Genomic DNA, 17,997 nt, shown 5'->3' on the forward strand with positions numbered 1-17,997 from the left:
AGCGCACGTTCAAGAACCCCAGATGGCCGATAAAAATCGAGTGGTCACGCAGTACGAAGTTTCTCATAGAGCGCTATAAGTATAGGAGCTTTGTACCTCGCAGACCAAAAGCCGAAAATCATTGGAAATGCGATGGCAGGGTTAACCTATAACAGCCACCCGAACAGATGCGCCAGCCCCTGCCCCTATAACGGTATACGACACTGCGGTGCGATGCAGCATGCCGGAATCTTACGGCGAGGGCTGACTTGATACGATGCCGCAATTCTTGTGTTGCTGATTACAGGGAGCCCCCAAAAAGCATGAAAAGGGGTCGAAAAAGGAAAAGAGTGTCGCAGCAAACCCTGGAAAGGCTAAGAACCCACGCGGTCTTTTAGGTTCGGTCTCTCATGCCTTCATCTGTAGAGCAATAACTAAGTTCTGTGGTGCTAGAACGGTTTTGGTGCATTTTTGAGCGTCTAATTTTTTTTGAACACTGGCATTTCGCTTGGAGAAACGTGAGGTGTCAAATGCATCGTATCCTAAATGTTTATTTGGGAGCGGGTCTCCTTCCTGACGTGTTTTCTTTGCTTCTGTTTCTTAATAACATTACTGTTGTGTCGACATCATCATCATTATCAGCCTGACTACGCCCACTGCAGGGCAAAGGTCTCCCTCATGTCTTTCCAATTAACCCTGTTCTTTGCCAGCTGCGCCCACACTATGCCTGCAAACTTCCTAATCTCATCCGGCCACCTAACCTTCTGCCGCCCCCTGCTACGCTTGCCTTCTCTTGGAATCCACTCCGTTACCCTTAATGACCAGCGGTTATCTTGCCTTCGCATTACATGCCCTGCCCAAGCCCCTTTCTTCCTCTTGATTTCGACTAGGATATCATTATCCCGCGTTTGTTCCCTCACTCACTCTGCCCGCTTCCGGTCTCCTAATGTTACATCTACAATTTTTTTTCTCCATGGCTCGCTGCGTTGTCCTTAACTTAAGCTGAACCCTTTCGTTAGCCTCCACTTTTCTTCAACGTATGTGAGTACCGGTGAGATACAGCTGTTGTACACCTTTCTCTTCAGGGATATTGATAAACTGCCATTCATGATCTGAGAGAACCTGCCATAAGCGTTCCCCCCATTCTTATTCTTCTGGTTATTTCCATCACATGATCCGGATCTGCGATCACTACCTGCCCTAATATTCCTTTAACACTTCCAGCACCTCGCTGCCAATTGTGAACTGCTGTTCCCTTGCTATACTGCTGAATATTACTTTGGTTTTCTGCATGTTAATTTTGAGACCCACCGCTTTGCTCTGCCTAACTCATTGATTATGATTTGTCATTCATCCCCAGAGTGACAGGAAGGCAATATACTCAGGGAATCGCAGATTATTTAGGTATTCTCCATTAACTCTTATCCCCAACCGTTCTCAATTCAGGCCTCGGAATACCTCCTGTAAACCGGCGGTGAATGGCATTGGCGAGATCGCGTCTCCCTACCTGACGCCAATCCTTAGCGGAATGTTATTGTTGACTTTATGGAGGACTATGGTAGTTGTGCGGTTGCCATAGATATCTTCCAGTATTGTGACATAAGGCTCATCTACGCCCTGATTGCGCAATGCCTGTATGACTGCTGAGGTTTCCAATGAGTCAAATGCTTGCTCATAATCAATAAACGCTGTATATAGGGGTTGGTTATATTCGGCGCATTTCTCTATCATCTGATTGATAGTGTGAATATGATCTATTCGGGAATATCCTTTACGAAAGCCTGCCTTATCATTTGGTTGATTATAGTCTAAGGTGGCCCTGACATTATTAGCGATTACCGTAGAGAGTACCTTGTAGGCAATGAACATTAAGCTGACCGGCCTGTAGTTTGTAAAGTCCTTGGCGTCTCCTTTCTTAAGTATTAAGATAATGTTAGCCTTCTTCCACGCTGCTGGTACGGTCGAGGTCATAAGGCATCGTGTATACAGGGTATGAAGTTTCTCTATCACAATCTCCCCTCCGTCCATCAGCAGATCTGCTGGTATTGACCATCACCAGCTGTTTTTGCCCTTTGCATTGCTTCTATTGCTTTCTTTACTTCAGCTTTCGTTGCTGGCGGGATGACGCATTCGTGTTCGCTACTGTCTCTCTCATTAACTTTCTGATTACATTGGCTACTGTACAAATTTTTGCAGAACTCTTCGGCTACTTTAACTATCTTATCCATATTGCTAATGACATTACCCTCCTTGTCTCTTAACGCATACATCTGGTTTTAACTATGCTTAGTTTCCTCTTCGCCGCTCTTAGGCTACCTCCGTTCTTTAAAGCATGCTCGATTCTCTGCATATTAAACTTCCTTATGACGGATACCCCTTCCACTTATTTATTAACTTCGATAGCTCTGCTAGTTCTCGAAGTTAATAAATAAGCGGAAGGTAGCCTGTACAGGTCGACATAGTGTTGGTAAAAACAGGTAAAAAAAAACTTTAACGGACGCTCAAGCACCGCCTTAGCGGTATGACGTGCACGTTAATGATCCCCAGATGGTCGAAATTATTCCGGAGCCCTCCACTACGGCACCGCTTTCTTCCTTTCTTCTTTCACTCCCTCGTTTATCCCTTCTCTTACGGCGCGGTTCAGGTGTCCAACGATATATGAGACAGATACTGCGCCATTTCCTTCCCCCAAAACCAATTATTATTATTATTATTATTATTATTATTATTAGTATTATTATCATTATTATTATTATTATTATTATTATTATTATTATTATTATTATTATTATTATTATTATTATTATTATTATTATTATTATTATTATTATTATTATTATTATTATTATTATTATTATTCAGAAGTTATAGCGCGGATTCGCTGCTGATGCCTTGTCTATAATCTCTCTACGCTTGGTGCCGAATCTGCACAGCAGAGGCTTTACTCTATATTTCCAATGAGTGCCCTCTCACATAGGAGTCAGCGGCAATAAGGTGGCAGACAGTCTCGCCCATAAAGCTCTGTCACGGAATCCATCTAAAAGAGTATCTCAAGATGGAAAAAGTCTCTACAGGAAAACGGTGCTCAATCATTTCAATGCCTTGTGGAATGCGCCCCACAAACCATGTGTGACCAAGGGTCTGAGAATATCCCAGGCCACTATACTACATCGAATTCGCACGGCCTCTGCTCGCACTCCTGCCTGGATGCATAAGACGGGCATGGCATCGTCTCCGCTATGTTCTTTATGTGGCGTGTGCGGGGATATCGAACATTATGCACTGCCCAGAGTACAACGCGGAAGAGTATGTGATGTTCACTTCCTTCAAGAAGACAGAAGTCCTTTACAGTACAGTTCAGGACATTGTCTACCCGAGTGGAATCCAGATATGCAGAAGGGAGGCTGCGCGCCTTCTTTAAACATTTCTGCAGGACACTGATCTTGTTTATAAATGGCGACAGCAGGAACGGACTATGGCCTACTGTGACTGAATATGTGCATAGATGGTGACTTCTGGAGTGGACTGTGATGTAGACTGCGTGGAGTGAATGTGTGCATAGACGGTGACTGCGGGAGTGGAATGTGTGCTATTATAAGTGACTGTGCGCATAGCGGGGTAGATCCGACAGATTTTAGGACATTTTTAACATATAAGTGACGCTACGGTGGAGCAATTGCCGCCAGAATAAGCAAGGCTAATCCCACCTGCAGCATACAACCACTATACTCAACGCAACTCCTCATACCACTCCAGACGCAGTGATGCAGCGGTTAACCGGTGCGCCACTGCCCCGGCAGGCGGCACTTTAAAACACAGCCACCGGTGGAGCTTGTGAGAACCAGATTGCTCTTCCCGAGCACAACGCAATCTGTCGCGACCAATGATTAATTTCGCTGTCACCTACCACGGTGGGCAGTTTGCTCATAATCCGGTAGGCATAATGCCACCTGCCACGGCGGACAAGTTGTGATGACGTCACAGTGTCACGTGACCGAGGTGGGGATTATTTGCTTTTCCGCTCAGAACACTGACGATGACCACAGCGACGACGCCATGTTTTTGCAGAACGCAAGCCCTAATGCGGTCGCGTTAAACGATTGAAACGTCGTGTATTCTCGTAATTCGGGACCATCGCTGGGTAAGGTACTCTTCAGCTTTTGATTAAGACACGGTCGATGGCAGAAAATATATGAGCGGTTTCACGAGTCAGTATTCTTTAGAACTCATACGAAGCGACCACAAGATGCCCTCAATACGCAGCACTTCATAACTTGTGAGATAAAACCTTTCCCTTCATTTTGATACTAAAAGAGGCGCTGTTCTTGTATGCGGGAAGAGCCGGGCTACAGGTTCCTGTTTTCGCCGTAATGCAACGAAGAGAGGCGAAAACCAAAACGCATAGGAGCGTTTTGGTTTTGGTTACCCATATACCATTGCCCAACCATTCCAGGAGAATGTCAGTGGCACAGAGACGACGAGTTCAAAATAGGACGCATCATGCCCGCTTCAGTGGTCAGAAAATGTTCTTTTACATACCGCTGCCATTCACAACACACCAACGTGCTTCCAGAATGGTCTTTCTTACCCACTCAACTAACCAGCACGCGCTGTTTTCTGTACACGTTGACGACCGCGATGGAACTGCAGTCACCCAGCTTGCAAGGAATAAATACGCAGTGCTAGAAAAATGTCACACGCACTCATGCGCGCACACGCTGACGCAGGTACGCCGACACGAAGACGCACGCACAGATGACGCAATAACACGGCGTTCCGCTGGAACACTTATAGTTGCAAAACTTTTCTTCCCAACCTCATCTTGGCGGAAAGTTATGAAAGCGAAGTGTTACGGAGAACTTTTGTGAGAGGTTTCCGAGAAATCCATTTCAAAATTGACGGCCCGCAATTGGAATCTAAACGAAATACGCCATGCACATTCCAGTGTGTTCTGGTCGCTACGCCTACGCACACGTCAGGCCTACTTCTTTGATGGACGGATGGATTGGGAGCAACATGACTGCTTCGTGCGCACTCCGGTGCCGACTTGAAGGAACCTCGCCACTCAGGCAGGGCCTAGGCGGAGAGAGGGAGGACGTACATCCCACAGAGGTTAAACTCAAGAAACAGCGCGGAAAAATGTCGAGCGTTCAACTGATGAGTAGCAAATCAAAAAAGAAAATGGACATCTGCAGGATATTCGTTGAGAGTAGGTGTATGTGCGAAATGCTTGTTCAGAAACTTCCTGAACCTATTTCAGGGATTGTGTCGACTGCACTTTTCTTTAGGTTTCGGAGAGGTCACGTACGAGTTAAGTGCGGCATTGTGCAGGTCTTCTTCGACCTCACTGACTTGTAATGTAATCTTGGCCGCATTCTACCTCCGGGTGCGGCGGCGCATAACTGCGGTAGCAGTCATTCCATTGCGGCCCTTCGGCGCCAGGCCCGCTGTTCGTTCCAGGCTTCGAAGGCCCTTCACGGTACTCCTATCATCCAGCCCCAGCATGCAGCAGCAGCATATCCCCCGGCGCAAAACGTATTAGCGAAATACAGCGGATAATCATAACGAAGACAGCGATTTATGCACTTCCCGTACGCTTCAATGCGGAAGGCGACACCATTCATGCTTTCACGAAGCCAACAGATGCGCCCTTAAAGTGGCGCCTTTTGTGGCCCGGTAATTGGTCCAAAGGATTACATCTGGCTTACGCTTTAGCTGTAGTGGACCACATAGATAGTAGAACTTATATACTCTTAAGCAATCATCCGTCGGAAATCGGCTAGGCTGAAACTTCTCTGTTTATTATCAAGAAATGTCTTTAACATTGACACAGCACAACACCTAAATTTAGAGGAGTCAAGGATTTTAAGAAGAAGGCATGGCTATGCACACCTCGCTCCACAATCACACATTAATGCCTACTCATTTTTGCCAAGAACTATCGCCCAGTGGAAGAACCTAACAGCTGCTGTTCCCCAATCAGGCACGTTGTCATCACTCGAAATCGGCATTCACCAGAACGGTTAAAATGCATTTTGTATACGTTGCAATCTTGTAGTCACGTTTGTATTCTTTTTTGTTGTTTTTCTTTCTCTAACAAACTTACTTCTTGAGGTGAAAAAACTTGTTTTCTGCCTCCACCCAGTAACGGCCTACACCGGCCAACAGTATTGAAAAAAAAAAAGATAAGTGCCTTAAGCGGTACCCTTTGTGTCTTAATGAGTTCAATTCTCTCCTGAGAGCTCTTTCCGAGATTTTCCTTTGGCTAACAGAGGTTATGCGCTCTTTATTTTCTTACTTGCGCATCTGCTCGCCGCATGCGAAACTGTGCGCGAAAGTGCAAAGCGACATTGGATATATCTGTCAATATGAACTTACCGTTTCATCCTGTTAACAATTAACCGGGCATTGAGATGAAAAAAAAAAGAAAACGGATAATATAAAGGCAGTAGGAGGACGAGAAAAACTTTATTAAAAAGAAGGGGAGTTGTTTTATCTTATGGATCTTATTGTTTGAGGACGATAAAATGATAAGGCTGCTATACTTGGATATATATTGACTTTTCAAAAGCGTTTGACCCGTTGAATCATGATTTACTCAACCATAGACTACGTAGCTATGGCATTAGAGTGTAGCGACCCGTTCGGCTGGCAGTGCGTGTGATGCCGAAAAGCACGAAATGTCCCCAGCACACGCTGGTGAGAACGCTCGGGACATTGGCCAGAGCCGGACGCTCCCGCCGCCGCTCCACCGCCATTTACTCTCCGGCAGCCTTCAATAAATGTGGCCGCGATCGCATTCCTGGGTGACCTCCACAATAGGAACCAGCCTATATTTAACAAAGCCATTTTTGAAACAATGTAAACAAATTGTTTCACTTAATCGCGCTATACCTACGTTTTGTTTGTTTATTTTGTTTACAATACCCTCAAAGACATACAAGTGGTATTACACAAGGGGGGACAATCGAAGAGAACATGGAACACAAAACGGCAGGCCTATAGAGATGATAAAGCCGCACATGAAGCATTATAGTTATTAATAGACACTACGTCTCTTGGCAGCTCGTTCCAAAGTGTAGTGGCTAGAAGAAAAAGAGAAAGTTTGAACAAGTTAGTCCTGGAATGCGGTAAATATATTTTGAGTGTGTGGTCGGTGCGTTGAGATATGTGCTAAGGAGGGCGAAGCTGTTCGAGTCGGAAATGGGCAGCGCTGCGATAGAGTTTGAAAAAGTACTGAAACAAAGGACTGCGTCTTCGTTCCTGCAGTGTCTCAAGATTCAAGGAGTTTCGGAGCTGTGCAATGCTGTCGCGAGTGTAGTTGCTTGTAATAGAATGAATAAAAAAGCCTGATTCGAATTCTAAATAATAGAGGCATATTCCAGCTACGGTCTGACTTGAGTGTTGTACAGTAGAAGCTTTGTTTGAGCTGTGGCCATGTAAAGTGTTTTTCTAATCAGTCCAAATGTTTTACTCGCCTTGCTGATGGTGTATTCAATATGCCGATCCCATTTAAGTTAGTTGTCATTATGACACCAGGGTATTTAAGCTGATTTACCCGTTCAATGGGAGCATTGATGTTATAAAAAAATGATGAACTGGAGCAACGTGCAGGGAATGACATTACCTTGGTGCAGTCGTGCATAGAGAGTAGCTTTAAGTAGTTATTCGCAGCTGTCTCTATTAGAAATATGCAGAGACGCTTACAAATGCCAGGCTTGCACATGTTATTTACATTTTGTACTTATGATATTATTTTTCCATGTTGCGAAATAATGAACTTCTGGGTCTGTCATCAGCGCAAACTTGTAACGGAAGTACTTAAAAAATGAAATGTGCTCTATTGAAATAAAATTACCTTTTAAACTAGGTGCAGACTATCAGTGGAAAAATAAAATTGATGCATATCGATTCTTCGAAATTAAGTTTCTCTCTAGCACTCCTATTGAAGCCACGGCATTTCCATTTGCTTCAGAATCATGAATCTTGCTTAGCAGCAGCTTAATTATATAGTCCGTTGTCAACTAGCCGAAGTGAATAACGTTTGTCCTGGTTATTTTTTATTTTTATTTTCCTCGCGCAAACGTGCCCTGTAGAAGATTTCAACATTTTCCGCGCTGTCACTTTTTACAACTATTTTTTGGATACCTGCACATCACAAAGGCATTTTTATAAAATTTATTGCGTGCGTCACTCTCTGTACAATTTTTCTTGCTTGAATTTTTCTGCCAGCCCATGGAGTTTTACCTGCACAGGAGTTGTGAGAAGATATGTTCTTTGTCATCTGTCTTGCTCGTGCCTCAAAGAAACGCCGTCAGATTAGCACTTCTGCTTTCATTACATTTATTATTTCCTAGCACTCGCATCTTCTCTTCAATTTGACTCGGCGCTGAAGCGTTTCGTTCATGCACCAGCGCTTTGTGTTGCGTTGACAAACGGTTATCGGCGCCCGTCGCCATCCCGTGTGGCAGTTACGAAGCGCGCCTCACTGCTCAAGCTCGTCCAGCCTCGCAAGCGAGGGCCATGTGCTGAACTGCATGAAAAGAGAATTCGCCATGTAATTCCCTCAACGTCCGCGCACAGGATATGGGGCCTGCCACTGGATTACCAGCTTTTTTTATCGCATACTCGTAATTATGTCCGCCTCAGTGATCACATTAGTCATACTTTTTCATCCTCTTCCATTCCTTGCAGAAATTATTTTCCTGTTTTTGAAATATTCGCGCTGCCCCGAAGACATCAAGGCAAGTGTCAAAATTTTTAATGCGCGCGTCATAAAAGAGAGCCACGCCGCTCCCTATATTTGTAACGGCTTGTATGATCCCTTATGCAAAGTGGTGAAGCCCTTCATCTTCTTTTCGGCGTTAAGAGAAAAAAACACAGAGCTATGGTTTATATAAAATGCGAGAAACCGGAAAAACGCCCTCTCCAGTGAAAAAATTGGAGGGGATAGTTAAACGCTACCAGAAGTCTATCGCCTTCAGCAATGGCGTAGAGGCACAGAATCCGCCTCGCGTGAAAGATCATCGGGGTTAGAAACCCGGTGCCGTGCAATTCTCGAACGGGAATAATATAGAAAAGAATAAAAGAAAACTCCGCGTGTCAATGGAATTACATAACCAGGCGGCCTGGGGTGCGGCCTGATCTCGATGACCTGAAGCGATAAAGCACTCCCTCTCCAGAGCAGAATTTGGCCACCCAGGTGTAGTACTTGGTCACAACTTTCTATAAACGAACCAATGAGCCTTCTTCGCTCTGTTCCATGCGGCTGCTGGGCAGCTGACCAAGGCGGCGATCAGACCTGTGACGCAGCGGAGCGTGCTAAGAATCTCTGGCTCCGGAGAGGCCGCCATTGGAAACTGAACCTGGCAACGTTTAACTCTAGAACCATATTCAGTGAGGCTAGCCTAGCAGTGCTGTTCGAGGAACTAACGGGTATTAAGTGGGGTGCCATAGGGCTTAGTGAGCTTGTGAGAACCGATGAGCCGTATACAGTACTAAGGGACGGGTAAGTGCTGTGCTACCGTAGGTTAGCGGACAGACGAGAACTAGGGGTGGGATTCCTCATTAATCAAGATATAGCTGCGAAATAGAGGAGTTCTATAGTATTAACGACTGGGTAGCAGCTTTCGTAATTATACTGAAGAGGCACAAGCTTAAGGTTGCTGTTGTTTGCTTGACAAAATGGCACGTGCACGCCTACGCGCCTACATCCTATTTCTAGCGCTTAAGTTGTGTTCTTTCCTTTCGGTCCTGTTTTTAGCACTACTCCTGTGTCCTCTCAACCTAAACACCAACTAGCCCAGTGCTCTGCCTTAAATGCTTACGTGCAGCCACGATGAAGAGATCGCTTAAAGCTTCTATGAGGACGTAGAATCGGCAATGAACAAAGTAAAATCAGATTACACTGTACTAATGAGTGACTTGAATGCGAAGGTAGGCAAGAAGCAGGCCAGAGAGCATAAGCTCCAGGAATAGTTGGGGTGGGGGAGTTATTAGTAGGATTGGGAAAATGAATAATTTACAGGTCATGAATACCCTATCGGAAACGAAATAACAGGAAGAGGACGTGGAAGAACCCCAAAGATGAGAATAGATATGAAATAGACTTCTTACTATATGCTCGCTCCGGTATCGTGTACGATGTGGAGGCCCTCGGAAAGGTGCGTTGCTGCGACCATAGAACGGTAACGTCTCTTATTAAATTAGGCTTCAAGAGGGAACGGAATAAATTTGTGAAGCGGAAGATCATTAACGAGTTAGCGGTAAAAGGAAAAGTAAATGAAATCCAGATATTGCTGCAGAGCAGATTTTCGGCTTTAACCGAGGAAAACAATCTTAATGTGCAAAAAATGAACTTCAACACGATAGCTAGGCGGTCGAGTTGGTAATACATTTTTAAAAATAACAGTGCGAAAAACGGGGACAAAGGGTAGAAAACACAGGAAAAGCGCAGCTGTGTCAAAATTTTAACGACAGTCTGATAGCTATTGGAGTGCAGAAGTGGATGGGACAATGGTTCGACAGAACACCTGCAAGGTATCTCAGGATACGAAAGATCTGATTAAGAAACGCTAAACCATAAAAGCGTCCAACCCTACAGTAAGAATACAACTGGCAGGGAAGTCAATGTTAAGAAATAAGCGCAAGGTGGCCGACATAAGGAAGTTTATAATGGAGATAATAGAGCTTCTTCTTAAAACTGAAGGAAGCCTAGGCTTCCTCGTCTAACAGCAGTGATCTAGTCTAACAGCTGTGAACAGGAAACTAGGCATAAATAAAAACCAGATATATGCGCACGTCGCACTCACGGCAGCTCTCAAACATAACTTTTGTCCGTAAAGTTTCGAGACTGATTTATTTACTTCTCTAGAAATGATTGCCCAAAACAAACGTTGGTGCGTATGTGTAGAGCCACCTTTTCGGGCTAACCTGGGCTATTTATGTTAATTGCTGTGGCAGCCGCTAGATGGCACTACATGTAGAAAATACGCTGTCCCTCGTCGTCTGCGCATTCTACTGTGAGTGAATGTGCAGAGATGGACGTCCACCTCGAACAGCGTGTAAACATAAAATTCTCTGTAAATCTTGGCAAGACAGCCACACAGACGTATGAGCTCGTTCGTGACGTTTATGGCAACGAGACATTATTGCGGGCGAGAGTTTTCGACTTGCACAAGAGGCTCGTTTCGGGGAGAACGTCGGTGGAAGACGACACAAGCCAGGGGCGCCCTTAAACCTCACATAATGAAAACAACGTGGCTCGGATCAGGAAATTCATCATACAGCAAGACCGCACCATTACAGTCCGCATGCTATCAGATGCTTTCGACATCAGTAAGACTACATTCCATCACATTTTGCGTGAGAACTTGGGGAAGCGAAAGCTGAATGCGAGACTTGTGCCGCACTCCTTCACACAGGACCAGAAGGACCCGCGGACATCAGTGACTGCTGATTTGCTCTCCGACGCAGAGAAGGATGCTGCATTCGTCGACAGCATCATTGTTGAAGACGATGCATGGCGTTTTCAATACGATCCTAAAACAAAGGCAGAGCGCCGAATGGCGGTCCACAAGATCTCCGGCGTCGAGAAAGGTGTGGCGACAGAAGACCGTAACAAAGACGATGATTATAGTTTTTTTCGATGCCAGAGGTGTCATAAACCACGAGTTCATCCCACAAGGGCAGACGGTGAATCAGGAGTTTTATATCCGCATGCTACAACACATGCGTGATCCCCCGCGACGCCGTCACCCTGACTTATGGGAATCTAGACAATGGAGCCTTCTCCTCGACAACGCAAGTCCGCACACTGCTCCCAGCGTGACAAAATTTCTCGCCAAGCACAGCATTACAGTACTTCTCCATCCGCCGTACTCATCTGACCTCTCCATATGCGATCTTTTCCTGTTTCCTCGTGTGACGAGAGCCCTAAAAGATGGCTGGATGGGAAGCGTGGAGGCCATTTAAGACGCCAAGACAAAGGAGCTGACAGGCCTGCCGAAAGAAGCGTTTTCCAAGTGTTTACAAGACCTCAGAGAGCGTTGGAAGCTGTGTATAGAGTGCAAGGAAGACTATTTCGAAGGGGTGCTGCACAAATGACTTCAATGTTAAGCGCATCATTTTAAATGAACTCAGTATTGGAACTTTACGGACAAAGGTTGTGGTACACACATGAATAACGATCAGTATCAGTGACGGCTACGTCGCGAGAACTACTTGCCCTCGCAATCACTGCAACCATCGCAACGAATGCGACTATCTGTACAGCTCGAAGTTCACTTCAATAGTCGGAATAAAAGGTATTCGTTATCAGCTCTTCAAACGTAATACATATTTGCTGGCCATTTTACTAACGGTCGAAAAAGCACTCGTTCGGAACGCAATTACCTTCAATACACTCGCATTGTCATTGTGGTGTGAAACTTAAAGGTGCACTAAAGAGGAATCTGAACTCGTCTTTTTGCCGCGGGAACTGTATGTACACGTTCCGCGTATTCTTAGAAACTTCATATTATTGTCCTGCGTGGCGGATTGCCCTGACTAAATCGGATTAAACGTCCCGGCTCCCGCCTTTTTTTTTTAACTGAACGCAATAGGTAAGCGGAGTCAACCAACGCGTCAGCTAGCCCCGCGGCGGCTTGCCGCTCTGCAATCGGCGGAGTGATATCTAAATCAAAGAGTTCACGTGTATTTTTATTCCCGTGGACCTCATTGGCGGCTGTGTTGTCTGTGACTGAAACTATTTATTCACAGAAATCTAAAGAACAAAATTAAAGCGAAAGCAAAGCCGCGATTGGACTGGCTGAAAGGCACCACGCGTTGGTTGACTCCGCCTACCTATCGCGTTCAGTTCAAAAAAAGGCGAAAGTCGGGACGTTTAATCCGATTTAATTAGGGCAATCGGTGTTCGTGAAGGTTCTAGAACGAATTAAGAACACTTGTAAAAATCACAAACAGCACCGAGTAAACACTGCGCGACACCACCAATGTGCACCTCTCATGGGTAGGTTTGAAGGCCACTCGGACAACTCAGTGTACACGGCGACAAAACCACTTGGGAGAAACTGTCGCTGGCCGCTCTTGCACACGGCGAAATTTGTAGTCGCTGTGAACACTTGTAATAGCTACCTATGGGTAATATTATATGTTTCTCGGCATGAGACCATCCAACCCATTTTCGGCCCATCTGCGTGGTCGCAGGGACGAGTCCGCATGCGGCTCAGAAACGATCACACAGCGGCCTTAACGACTGAACCGCAGATCAGGTTTACAGCTGACAGCCCCGTCACAGCGGGCACACCATAATTTTGGGTAAGATGTTATGGAAAAAAGTAAGTGCACTACCTTAAATGCTATGAGAATGACTACTGGCCATAGGACATCCTGATAGGATGCTGTGGAAGACTGGCAGGAGCCACGCAGCGTCTTGGTGCTGAAACGTTGTTTTTTTTTTTTGGCGTGCGGAACATTACGTCAGTCAGCACTGTTGCAGCGCTTTTTTAGATAACTATTTCTGCACCATGACTGAGCTATTCAGCATGTTTTCTGTTTTGTCACAGAGAGGAGCGCATCTTCCGTACCTTTTTTATGAAATAAAGAGAATAAAGCAGGGGTCTATCATACTCGAACAGCTTCGCAGCGAACTTTGGGCACACACGTCTAGATGTTGATGCCTACGTGGGGACCTTTGTGTTCGGGTAAAATGCAATTTTCCACATCTTGGCTTCCCTAGAACAGTATTCAATGCTGTGTTTGCGAGCGATCACTTGACGCCTTACTACAAGAACCTACTTGTCGTGGCTCTATAACTAAAGAAAGAAAAGAAATGGCAGTTCCTACGGACTGAGAATTGCCAGATTAAGGAGAGACAGGCCACTGATAGTCCGATACACCACATGAACTCTGAGGACGACCTGTGAGCTTTCGTGTGAATTTCATCGCTTTTGTGGCATTACCTGATAGATCTCTAACCAAACTCAAACTATGTACGACACAGATTGACGCAGCGCAACGGAACGAGGACGAGAGGAAGAAACACGAAACAAAGGAAGGGCGCTGTCCTGTGTTTCGTGTTTCTTCTTCTCGTCCTCGTTCCGTGGCGGTGTGTCAGTCTGTGTCGTAGAAAGTATGCACCAACTAGCCCACACCAGAATCCTCTTAGAACCAAACTATGTCTTTTCTTTTTACTACAACAGACCCATGTAGCACAAAGTTGGCTATGAAGTGAGGCCTCCTGTAGGTCCACTGTCTGTGGGTAGCCCATATGAGCCTCGGTGAGACCAATGTGTGTTTTGCAACGCGTTCCCTAGTCAGCCCGAGAAAGCTGCCCCCATGCGCCCCAATACCTCCCACTTGGAACCGATGCAGGTTGCCCTTGTGGGGCGGCCAACATTCGCCCTGCATTTCTTGACGTCATTAGCCCACCAAGCTCCCCTATTGGTCCCGTTTTGGTGAGATGGGGGCAGCCCCAAGGGCGAACATTATAGGTTTTCATATCAGTTAGCCCCTCCGAAATCGGTATGATATCGATGCGGGTTCTAAAGCGCAAGCATAATTGGGGCCACGTCACATGTTCCCGATAAGGAGCCCATGTACATCCCTTAGGGGTGAACCCACCCCCACGCCCCCATTGTACACTCCAGGCATAATATCATGCACTAAATTTTCACTGCCACCTTTCACCCCTTTTTTTCCTTTTCTTTCATATCTTTCACTTTTTAACTTTCTATTCGACATCGGTCTTAATTATAATTTATTTTTTTAACTATTCTTTTCTGCTCTTCTCCCCCGCGATACTTTAGTGGTGCGGAGAGTCTACTCTAATGAGACCCATCTATATCCTGTCAGCCTGAGCTAAGCAACCCATTGAAATTGCTGGGCGCTGCGAGGACAGTCCATGTTTGTGTTGCGAACTATAACGTTGTATGGAGAGTCTCAGGTAATCCAGTGCATCCTGGTAAGGGTGTAAAGTCATTACTGTGCGTGGTCTGATTATTTTGCACAATTTAGTTGAGTGCGAGAGCCCAAACATGTAATCAGAAGTAATCGAGTAAATATGCCTAAAATTCTATTATAAACTACCTATAAAGTAAGTTATGAGTGCACATATTACAAATCGGTGAACTCAAAGACTGCAAGCATAACACGATGCCGCCGCGTCGGTGGGTTAAGCCCCGCTGTAGCCGATGTAGGTTCACCGGCGGCTATGAAACGGCTGCTCCATTTGGGTTGCTGTGTTTTTTTTGTCTTACAGCACCCGCATTTTTGTTGCATCTGCCCAATCTCCCTGATATTTTCAAACATTTCAAGTACCGGGGCCTCTACTCGTCCTCCTCAACGAAGCCTTGCAACAACCTGGTATTTCTGCAAACGGCTGCGCGTGTGGGCCTCAGCAAAGTGAAGGCTTTTGAATAAATTTCCCGTGTTGCGTCGAATGCAGCGGCCATTTTCAGCGCCCCTTATTCAACACGCCTTTCATTCGTGTGGAATCAGTCATATGCCACACGAACGTACATTTAAAGAGCGACGACGACAAACTGAGGGACCGTGCTGTATTAAACCACCAGAGGACAATTACAGGCGCCAGACACTCTTTGTAAGCCTTTTTTGCCATCTGAGTGGAAGCGCCTCTTGCCGAGTGTGCATCCCATGATGAGCTGAAATCGCTATACGGGAAAGATTCTCGTCCCCTCTGAAGTTTGTCTGACAGCGCCAAATGTTCTAATATCTACACGCTCCCTGAACATGAAAAAAAAAAGAAAGAGTTTTGCTATTACACCTTCACTCTCCATAAATGCTCCTTGGGCACGCCCTGACCTCGTCTTTAGCCCGGGGCCGGATGCTTTCGAGCACAAAAGTGATGGATGAAACGTTGACTGCAAAGTGACAGCGAGCGCCCCTTCACGCACGCGAAGGCGGCGGAATAATGGAAAGATGATAACACACCGCCTGGGACAGGGTATTAAGAGCTATGCGTAACGGGCACAGAAAAGAGCTTTTGATCTGCTCGGTATTTCTCTCGGCGTTTACTCAGTGCTTGCTTTTCGGCTTCCCTCGTTTGGTTTCAGTGTTTAACAAAAAAAAAGAAAAGAAAATCGCTAAAACCATGGCTGTCGCGCACTGGCCAGAATGAGCATAAAATTGCTCGAATATTTATTTTGCATTTCTGTTTATCGCAATAATGAAAACAGTTCTGTTAGCCCATCGATAGCAAGGAGAATTCATTTTCATCATATTTTAAACTTAGAATTTTGCATAAGTCCGGCGTACAAAAGTGAGAGCACGAGATTGTATTTTCATTGTTCTATCCAGCGTCGAGGAAGGAGCGCCGTTCTGCTTTCTGTTTCATTCTTTCGTTTCAGGCAGTGAATGTCGTGGCATCTCTTTATCCAATGTTCCACGCAAAACATTGCTTCATAGCGCTCAGGAGTAATTATTTTCCTTGCTTGTCGCTTTTTCGTCTCTTCCCTGCATTTCGAGCCCTTCATTCGGAGCCTAAAGGGGGAAGGGGAGAAAAGTAGGCGGTCGTTCCCTGTGCCCACCTTGCTACAAAGCCTTTCCTTACTTCCCTTACCTGCGCTGGGGAAGATTAATGAGATGCTTTCGCCATACCTGACTCTTCTGTTTGGGAAGGAACCTGCCGCAAAACAGTGCCCTGGAGCAGCTTAAGCAGCAAAAGAAGGACGCCGACAGGTATTCTCCTGATCACAAGCAAAGTAACAGTCTCGTGGCGGACTTGCATGGATCCAGTGCGTTCTTTACCGTTTCTCTTGATCATGGTTATTGAGCTTGCAGTTAGATGCAAAAATTAGCCCACTTTCTAGTGTGGAATGACACTTTTGGATGTGAGGCAATGTGGAATTTCATGTTGTTATTCAGGCATAAGATTCAGGGACAACCTAACCTGTCCAGCGCAAGGACGCAAGGTATTGAAAAGGTTTACAAAGGTGCTTCCTAAATGCGTTTAATTATCCAAGTAACTACTTGTCAGGTTCTATTCTTCCAGCTTGTGGAAACAGAAATACTGCTTTAGGGCCGGTCTAATGTTCCAACTTTCCTTGCATGGAACCGTGATTATGGAAGTGAGTATTGTGTTTGCGCTAGGACTGGAATAAGAAACAGATGCGAGCTTTTGTTCGCAATATCTTTAGCCCTCCAGGACTTTTGAAACACTGTCCATATACGAAAATGACTACAACAAATAACGAATTTTTTTCTCGTGGTCTGGCGGCACAAGCGACCTCAACGCAGGTAGACAGCTGGAGTTTTTTCCGCAAAACTTTTTGTCCTCAGTAGGGCTAACATATGCGCGAAATGTAGCACTTTTTACAGCGCCCACTAGAAATGAGGCTGATCAGTTCTACGTTGAATAGAAAATGCATACATTCACGTAGAATGACGGCTTTAACGTTCACTGGCATGTAACTGTGGGTGGGCGGAGGCATATATTTTGCTCCACCCTTCGCCTTGCCCCTTTCCAGGAGCCCCAAAAGCGGGCCCACGGGAGTTCCCAGAGCGATCGCTGTCGAGCTTCTTCGAATACTCGTGGAGGCCAACGTATATTTCCCTTACATCTTTCATTTTACGCAGGTAGAACTTCTACCAGAGCTTTGTCGAAATAATACGGTATTTTACTCTAAGCTGTTGCTTAATTCGATCTGTTTCCTCAGAACGATGCAGCGACATAAAGATGACGGTTTGAGCAGCAAAAGCTTATCAATGCCGCTTTAAAAAAAGCTAGCTTCGTTATATAAAAACACTGCAATATGTCCCTTCTTTTCATGGCAGCTGCTAAACTCTCAATCTCGGGCGTAGCACGAAGTTTTATTGTTAAAGAAAGTAAACTGTCGTAAAATTTTTTGTTGGGCATAGCACATTAGCATCGGTCTCTTGGTAAAGTGGCAGTAAGGTCACCTGTGTCAGTAAAACTTTCCAATGCTGGTAAATGAGAATCTTTCGCTACCCGATTCATTAAAACCGTCGGTTGCAACGTGCAGACCGTGACGAGAATGG

This window comes from Amblyomma americanum, chromosome 6 (assembly GCF_052857255.1).
Source record: "Amblyomma americanum isolate KBUSLIRL-KWMA chromosome 6, ASM5285725v1, whole genome shotgun sequence".
NCBI lineage: Eukaryota > Metazoa > Arthropoda > Arachnida > Ixodida > Ixodidae > Amblyomma > Amblyomma americanum.